Source organism: Henckelia pumila, chromosome 2 (genome assembly GCF_033568475.1).
Source record: "Henckelia pumila isolate YLH828 chromosome 2, ASM3356847v2, whole genome shotgun sequence".
NCBI lineage: Eukaryota > Viridiplantae > Streptophyta > Magnoliopsida > Lamiales > Gesneriaceae > Henckelia > Henckelia pumila.
Genome location: NC_133121.1, coordinates 8,091,983 through 8,101,291, shown reverse-complemented (window position 1 = coordinate 8,101,291; position 9,309 = coordinate 8,091,983).

Sequence of the window (9,309 nt, the reverse complement as noted above, 5' to 3'; positions counted from 1 at the left end):
AACCTCTTTTGTCTTTATTTTTAAATCATTAAATTTCTAGTTATGCATGTGGGTTCATACAATGAATTTTCGGGCGTTACAGATTATCCCTTAATACAAGGCACCTCTCTTTCGAACCATCAACGCCTAGACACCACCTTCAGCCCCTTGTTTCTATGTATGTGCAAAATACTTGTAAAAATCAAATCCAAAGTTCTAGTCGTTGGATCTGGCTGAACTTTGGACAACTTGTTTATCACATTTTATGCTACATTCTGAACGCTGGAGATTGGATTCGATCTATCCAGGGTTGCCAATTAGTTCTGGACAATTGCTGCTTTTTCATCTTTTTTTTTCTAGCGCTTAGGCCCCTCTTCTCGGTAGCTATACTATTTTTTTGTGCTCCAAAACCATACCTTATTTCTTATTCGACTTTTTTTTTAACCTAAACAGCTTTTTTTCATATAATTCATATATCGTGTCCACTTATGCATTCCACAAAACAATAGTGAAATACACATAATACGACTCGATTCATCACAAAAACCAAGTTAAAATCATATATCAATGTGGTGCATAAATTGCACTTATCAACACCAAACCAAGGTTCCATTTTAAAATACTGGTAACAAATGGCAAGCATTTAAATGGTACAATTTTTTTTTTTATTGTGATATATTCATATATAATAAATAATGCTTTCCACTTTAAATGGTTTATAAAACAAAACTAATGTTTAATCAAGTCTAGTGATTCTTGATTATTTGGAAAGACAAGACAAAGTGCTACAAATTTTTTTTTCCATAATTTGCCCATATCAATGAATCAAGAGCTATAATAAAGTAAACAGATCCACTCAATCTGAATCAGACAAGGTTCAAGTTCAAATTGACCAGCTCAACTATGGACCAAACCAGTTTGAATGGACCAGATTAGTCGAATATACTAGATCAAAATTTGAACTAACCAAAACTATCTCAGTCAAACCAGTCCGATGAACATTAAAATTAGTTCAATTTAATAAAATTTCCATCAACTCAATATGACCGTTTCAACACCAAAAATTGTACAAAAACTTTACAAACGTAATTTTCTTGGATCTAAAGTTCATATTTTTCTTGAAGGCTATAAACACAACATCATGAAGAAAAGCAAAGGGGAGAGGGAGACGAAACAAATTATTCAGCTAAGTTAAGAGCAAGGCCCAAATTATGAAGAACAAACAGTCTTGAGCATTCACAATCAACCTCTTCACGCAAAAACAAGGTCATAAATCATTCTCAATTGAAGAGAGCTCAATCATACACAAATGATAATTTTTATAGATTAGTTGAGTAAGAGCTTTGCACAAAACAATTAAAGAATTTGTAATTGGTTGTTGATTTTTCAAGAACATTGAGATTGTGCTAGGAGTTCTAATCGAGAGAGTAACACTGGTTGGATCCAGATTGTAAAACGAGTTTGTATAATTCAAAGTTTTCTAGTGAAATCCTTACGAAAATTGGGAAGAGGGAGATCTAGAAGGATTTAACCTTGGAAATTCCATAAAAAAAAATTTGCGTCTCTTTTTTGTATTGAACTTAATTTTTGTTGTTGTTTTGGATTGCATTAATTTTTGTTGTTGTTTTGGATTGCATTGTAAAATATTTCATATAAATTATTTGATAAAAATGCTTCCACCAAAGTGCTTTTATCATTTCAACATGCATTCTTTTCAAACGATTCTAGAATGTTAATTGGTTTGTAGAGAGATTGTTTTGATCGTCTTTTGTTCTATTTGAAAACCAAACTCGATGTATTCTCCCCGTATTTTGTTCATTTTTTAATATTTTCCCCTTTGGATTGAGACAGACTCCCAGATAGCCATTCAGATTCTTCGATCTCGGAGGTGTCGTTTGGATTTGGACTATATTGTCCCGAGGACGCGTGTTTTGGTGCGGAATAGGCCGGTTCATTTCTCGCATATCTATTGGGAAGGGAATTCGGTTGCAGATGCGCTGGCGTGGTAGGTTCACGATCATAGGCAGTGTTTGTTGGAGATTGGTGTTCCTTTAACCACTCACATCGCTGCTCTGGCCCGTTCTGATTTATCCGGGCTCCCCTATCTTAGATCTAGGTTCACCTAGAGCTTTTTGCTCCCTTTTGGCCGCTTCTTTTGGGCTTCTTTTTATTTCTCCCATTACTCTAGGTTCGCCTATACCTTATTTTATTTATATATGTAGATATCTATTTTTCTTTGTAGGTACAGCTCTCCGGCCTCTTTCCGGAGTTTTTGGAGTTAGTTTGTCTCCCTGCCTATTCGCTTTCTCTCTTCAGGGAGATGGATTTTCCAGGCGTTCACTGTGGCTTCCCCTTGCCTGGATTTTGCTTCTGGATGGTGGTAGACGGGGGTGGCCTCACTCGCCCTTGATTTTTGAATTTTCCAGTCTACTTGGGTTTCTGGATATGGTTTGAGTTCCCTTCGCCATATCCCTGATACTTTTTGCTCCAGGTCTGCTAGTTTGCAGTAGCTCCTCCTTTTCGAGGTGATAAGCTCATAATATTTATATTTTTAGTATCATATTTCTCGGGGTTTTTTTTTTGTTGCATATGTTAATTGGTGCATTTTTGTTATGTTTTGTAGTTGGAGGAATTTTGATGATATTAGACAAAATTTGGGCTAAAAAGTTGAATTCTATCATATTTGGAGTTGCCAAGAGAAATTTTGAGAAATTGAGCAAACTAGAAGAGGTGCTGAAGCAAGGCGTGGGCGTGCTGAGTTACTACGATGTTACTGTTTTGTGGGAGTTGAAGATTTCAGAATTTGAGAAAAAAATACCATATTTTAGGAATTATAAATATGGTATTTAATTTATGGAAGAATTTTGAAGAGAAGATTTTTAGATAAATAAAGATAGTTGGAGATTCTCTATTTAAAAAATAATATCTCTACATTATCTTTTTAGTTAGACTTTATCTCTTTTTAAATTTTTTGGGATTTTATTTTTCCCTTTTTCTGAGTTACACGTTAGTTTTAGTTTTTTTTAGGAGACAGATTTCTGCTCTTGTTCTTCTGCACGCTCGAAACGGCCAGGAAGAGAAAAAATTTTTTCTTCTTTTTTCTTCATAATTTTTAGGTTTAATCTTTTATTTTTTTTCTAGAGAATTATGAAGCCAATAATGCTTGGCTATGTTTTTAGTTCTGATTCAAGGAATATTTCTGGTATTTCGATTTATCACTGTGAGGTTTTAAGTTTGAATTGATATTCTTGTCTGTTTCTAGTATTTGTTAATTTATGATTTATTTCATGAAAGTTGTGGGTCGATTAATTTGACAAATTAATTTGATTTATGATTTTCTATTGCTAATCATGAGTTCAGTGATCCGTAATTGTCATGAATGATTGGTACTTGAGTAGCGATAGATTAGATGTGTTGTGCTATCATAGCATGTTTGATCTAAATAAATTAACGAAACTAGATTTAACAGTTGCAGCTATCTCGATTGTTAGATTTAAGATTAATTGTTTTCACAAATCGAAAGGCTATTTTTAATCAATATGGAACGCTATCGTGCCCAGTTGGTTATTGATAAGTTTTGACTGGATGCTGGGTTTGGTCAATTAAAATAGGAGAACACAAAAATCTTAGTGGCTATCCCTATGATCTTAAGGTTAATTGCTAGAACTGCATGAATAAATTATTTGTTAGCCAATGACCAGTGATATAATTGAAATACGGAAATTCCTTGAATCAGAGGTTGGTAAAATATTTGAATTTCTCTTTTAATTATTTGCTCTTTTCATTTATTAAATTCTCACTTTATTTTTAATTTGTTATTTTTATTTCAAAACCAAAACCCCCCTTTTTATTTGTTATTCCTTGAAAGAAATAAATATCTGTTCCCTGTGGATTCGACCCTGCTCACTATTATACTCATTTTGTTAGGGAGTAGGAATTTTTAATTTTGTTGGCTGACGACAGGCCTATCAAATTTTGGCGCCGTTGCCGGGGAACGGTGTTTATAATTATTTATTTCGAGTTCTTGTTATTTATTTTTTTATGCCTCGTTCTTCTCGTACAGGTGAATTAGAATATATTCCAGAAATCGAGAAGACAGCTAAGAGGTTGAGAAAAGAGGCGAGGCTACGACGTAATCAAGCATCGATTCCATCTCCTAGTTTGAAAGCGGAATTGAACTCGAGCGAATCTGAAAGGGAATCTGACCCCGAGTTTGAAACTGAAGAAAGTGAACAAGAAGAAACAATGGCAGAACCAGCACAAAGAACCCTCAGGGAGTTGGCTAATCCTAATGTTACTCAACAACCATTATGCATTCAATTTCCTACTACTGAAGCCAATTTTGAATTAAATTCTGGTTTGATTCATTTATTGCCAACTTTTCGTGGTCTTGCAGGTGAAGACCCGCATAAGCATTTAAAGGAGTTCCATATTGTTTGCACTGCCATGAAACCTCAAGGGATTACAGAGGAACAAATTTCACTGCGAGCTTTTCATTCTCTCTGGCTGACAAGGCTAAGGATTGGCTCTACTATTTGCCATCTGGAACAATAACAACTTGGAATGGAATGAAGCAGCAATTTCTGGAAAATTTCTTCCCAGCTTCGAGGGCAGCAAACATTAGGAAGGAAATTTGTGGGATCCGGCAGTTACAGGGAGAGACTTTGTATGAGTACTGGGAAAGATTCAAGAAACTGTGTGCGAGTTGCCCGCAACATCAAATTTTTGAACAACTTTTGGTTCAGTATTTTTATGAGGGACTCTCAGTTTTTGATAAGAACATGATTGATGCTGCAAGTGGAGGAGCATTAGTGAACAAAACACCTCAAGAAGCAAGTGATTTGATCGCCAACATGGCAGCTAATGCTCAACAGTTCGGAACAAGAGAAGACAATGCTTCACGACATGTTAAAGAGGTAAGTGTTAGTCCCATTGATCAAAAATCAGATTCTTTAACATCTCGTTTGGAAAAACTGGTTGTAGGACAAGCACAACAGGTCAAAACTTGTGGTATATGTTCGGTTGTTGGACATCCAACGGATATGTGTCCAACATTACAAGAAGATCCAACGCAGCAAACCAATGCAATTGGCGGTTTTCCTGGACAACCACATCGTCGATATGACCCATATTCCAATACCTACAATCCGGGATGGAGATATCACCCGAATTTAAGCTACAAGAACCCAGGAGGACAACAAGGATTTCCACAACAGAATTACAACAAACAACCAGCACCTGCACAATCCTCTGACTCAGGTATGTCTCTAGATGAAATTGTTAAGGCCCTTGCAACTAACACTAAAAAATTCCAACAGGAAACGAGGGTCAGCATTCAAAATTTAGGAAATCAAATAACTCAGTTAGCTACTGCGGTCAACAATTTGGAGGCTCAAAATTCTGGAAAACTACCATCACAAACGGTAGTAAATCCAAGAGAAAATGCAAGTGCAATGGTGTTGAGAAGTGGAAAGAAGATAGAAATTGAGTCTACCTCCCCTATGAAGACTAATGAAGGAAAGGACATGGACAAGGAGGCTGAAAACACATCCAAGGAGCAAACAAAGGTAAAACCCACATCCCCTTCATCTGATATATGTAATGTGGTTGTTCCTCCGTTTCCCTCTAGGTTGGAAAAATCTAAGAAGATTGACTATGAGAATGAAGTGTTGGAGATGTTTAGAAAGGTGAAAATTAACATACCCTTGATTGATGCAATTAAGCAAATTCCAAGTTATGCTAAATTTTTGAAGGATTTGTGTACTAACAAGAGGAGGCTGAGAGGTGATGAAAAAGTGAGTGTGGGAGAAAATGTATCGGCTGTGATAAAAAAAGTCATTACCAAATAAGTGCAAGGATCCAGGTATGTTTACTATGCCTTGTGTTATTTGGAATTTGAAGATTGAGCGTTCCATGTTAGATTTAGGTGCATCCATAAATGTCATGCCATATTCGATTTATTGTGCTCTAAATCTGGGTCCTTTGAAAGAAACTAGAGTGGTGATTCAACTAGGTGATCGTTCTAATGCTTACCCGAAAGGGGTTTGACCGCGTTAATCGGTGTGAATAAATTCAACTGGCAAGCGTGCCAGGTCAAGTAATAATATAGTGGACTAAGGTCCAGATGTCGAACCCACAGGGATTGTAAAATTGAATACTAAAATATATCTATTTCTACTTAATCTAGACTACTTAAAAAGCTTTTGATTCATATCTTTAACTACTAAATTAAATTGAAAGGAAATAAAAACGCAGCAAAGAACTGGATTTATTCAAATAAAGGAAAGCTTCGATCAAGGATGCACGTAGGCACCAGACAATTTAAGTAACAAGCAATCTATTCAAGATTCAGATTTAATCATAATTCACAGGAATTCTCCTAATTTGTTTGAAGGACTATTTCTAGAACAATCAAACCTATTCAAATTTGACGGATGATCAATATTTCGTAATTCTAATCAAATTTGAATGCATGAAGAACGGTGAAAATTCAGTTGACACATAAACCACATATTCAAACCGAATTCTATTTCTAGTCAGTTTTACAATATGATAATTATCGAAGTGATCAGAATTGAAACCTCCTCTGTCGACTTGGAATCAATTAACATGCAAGCAAATCACTGGCCAAGAAATTCACAAGACAAAATAAATTCGATAATCAATAAACTAGAATCAATATCTGAAAATCTCAAATCAATAAACCAGTTTTCTACAAAAATCTGTCTGGCCCAATCACGTGGCCTTGATCGAATAATAAAAACTACTCACAATTCATAAATCAAAACAAAAGTTTAATCATGAATTGTAAAAGAAAAATAAAAGAAAAGAGAAGAGAAGAGAAAATCTTCTCCCAAGCGTGTAGTCATAGCCGCCTTCTGTGTGAAAATCTCAATTTTCGAACCCTTTCTCACGTCTGATATGTCCCCTTTTATATGTGGTTGAAAGCCCATCCAATAAAGCCCCAAAAAAATTGCAACTTTTAATGTTAGAAAATTAATAATTTTTCAATCCGCGTCGCGCCATGGCGCAGAAAAGTCACGCCATAGCGTGAAAAGTTTTGTCTCGATTCTCAAATTTTTACCAGTTCACGCCATGGCGCAGACAATGTCATGCCATAGCGTGAAAAGTTATGTTTTCACTTCTTCAAAATCCTCGGTTCACGCCACGGCGCAGGAAAAATCACGCCATAGCCTGAAAAGTTCTGCCTCTAGTTTTCAGCGCGCAGTTATCTTGAAAAATTCATATCTTAAGTTCTAGCCATCGGATTGACCTGAAATTTGTACAGCAGCTTCAAAACATTTTGAACTCTATTCTGAACAGTAGAGATCGGATTTGGATCTCTCTAAAATTAAATATGATTTTTCAATCAAGGCTGCTCCGTAATTAACTCTTCAAAAATCCATTTTCCTACAAAATTAACCGGGAGAGTGAAATACACACACATGAACTAAAACACATAAAAACACATAAAAACAATATGAATGCACACAAAAATATATATAAAAATATCACAAACTAATGCATACAAAATGTAGTTATCAACACCCCCATACTTAACTCTTGCTCGCCCTCGAGCAAGACATGCAAAAACAAAATGCAAACACAACATAAGTAAGGACAAGTCATTAATGTGCACAGCTTCCGATAAGTTCAATCACAAAACCAAAAACACAGACATGCTCTCAACTTTTCATAATACACATTCGGTTTAACGTGAACGTCTGTGTGTGAAATGTCATTCCGGTTTCATGCAACTTAGACCGAATTCATCTCAAAACTTCTTAGCAACCTATGACAATTTAGTGCAAGTTTCACTTTTCAAGTGTCCACTCCTTCCAACTACCTCTAGACATACCCACCTCCCTTGAGATAATGAATTACACACCTCCGGATTTTGCATCCGGTATTTCTTTAGCCCCAATAATTACCCGCTGACTTAGCTATAACTGGCTAGGATACGAAAAATCATTCTATTTTTTCTTTCTAATCCTCTCATCTATAACCAGGATGGAGCATCAATCTCATTTAACCCGCATACTTAGCCTTAAATTTAATTTTTTACAGGATTTTAATCCTTTCAAGGCCCGGATGGAATTGTATACAAAATTTTTTTTTCTAGGTGCGCCCAAGATCATAAGTGTAAACTAGAGCCTCATAAAAATTCATAGAACACAATCAAGATCCACAAACCACCTATTGTCGTGCAATGGTCAAACAGACAGAAACTTCATCAAATCTTTCGTTACACTCCACTGGTCTAACACAAATGCTTATAAATATTCACGATTCAACCTACAGTTTTTCATGTCAAGTCAAGAGCAAAATTTTTCAAAAATAAATTTTTTTCAACATAAACTTCATTATCATTGGCTATTATGACTCATCTCACTCATAACAATGCAAACAACAACAAACACAAACTGTAAGAAAACAAATACGTAACACGACAGATGCAACACAAACACATAGACAATGCAATACTAGTCTACCCCCCCCCCCCCCCCATACTTATCCCAAAGCATTGCCCTCAATGCTTCAGGACAATGAACAGAATGCAAACAAACACACAATGCAATGAAAAACAAAAACACAAATAAAACAAAAATAACACTCCCCTGGTTTTCGATTCATTCTCTTCCTTCTTGACAGAATCCTTCGGGACGGTATCAGCATTCTAGATATATCAGCAGGCACGACCAACTGGCATAGGACAAAAAAACAAAACTCAAATAAAAACAAAACAAAAACAAAATAAAAAACAAAAGCAAAAACATTGGGTTGCCTCCCAGTCAGCGCTAAATTTATAGTCTATAGCCCGACTATACTCCTCTTGTGAGTGGCGAAATGCAAGGTGGTTTATCCACCATCTTTGAGAAACTCGAATCAGTCCTGCACTTGCATGCTACATCATCAAAAATTTTGTGCATTGGACCAATTCCTATAGGCAGCTGCACCTGCAGAAATTCATCACCATCATGAATCACATCAATCAAATAAACAGCAGAGCAAGTTTTTAAAATTGGGCTCTCAGTAGCTGATTTAAACATTTTAAATACAACTTGCTCATCATTCAACCTCAATACCAACTCTCCTCTCTCAACATCAACCAGGGCCCTACTCGCAGCAAGAAAAGGACGTCCTAAAATCAACGGAACCTCTAAATCCTCCTCCATGTCAAGAATAACAAAATCAACAGGATATATAAAGTGTTCTATCTTTACTAGGACATTCTCTACCACTCCTCTTGGGTTCTTAATTGATCCATCAGCAAATTTCAGAGAAATATTTGCTGGCTCAATATTTTCTACTCCTAGTTTTCGAGCAATA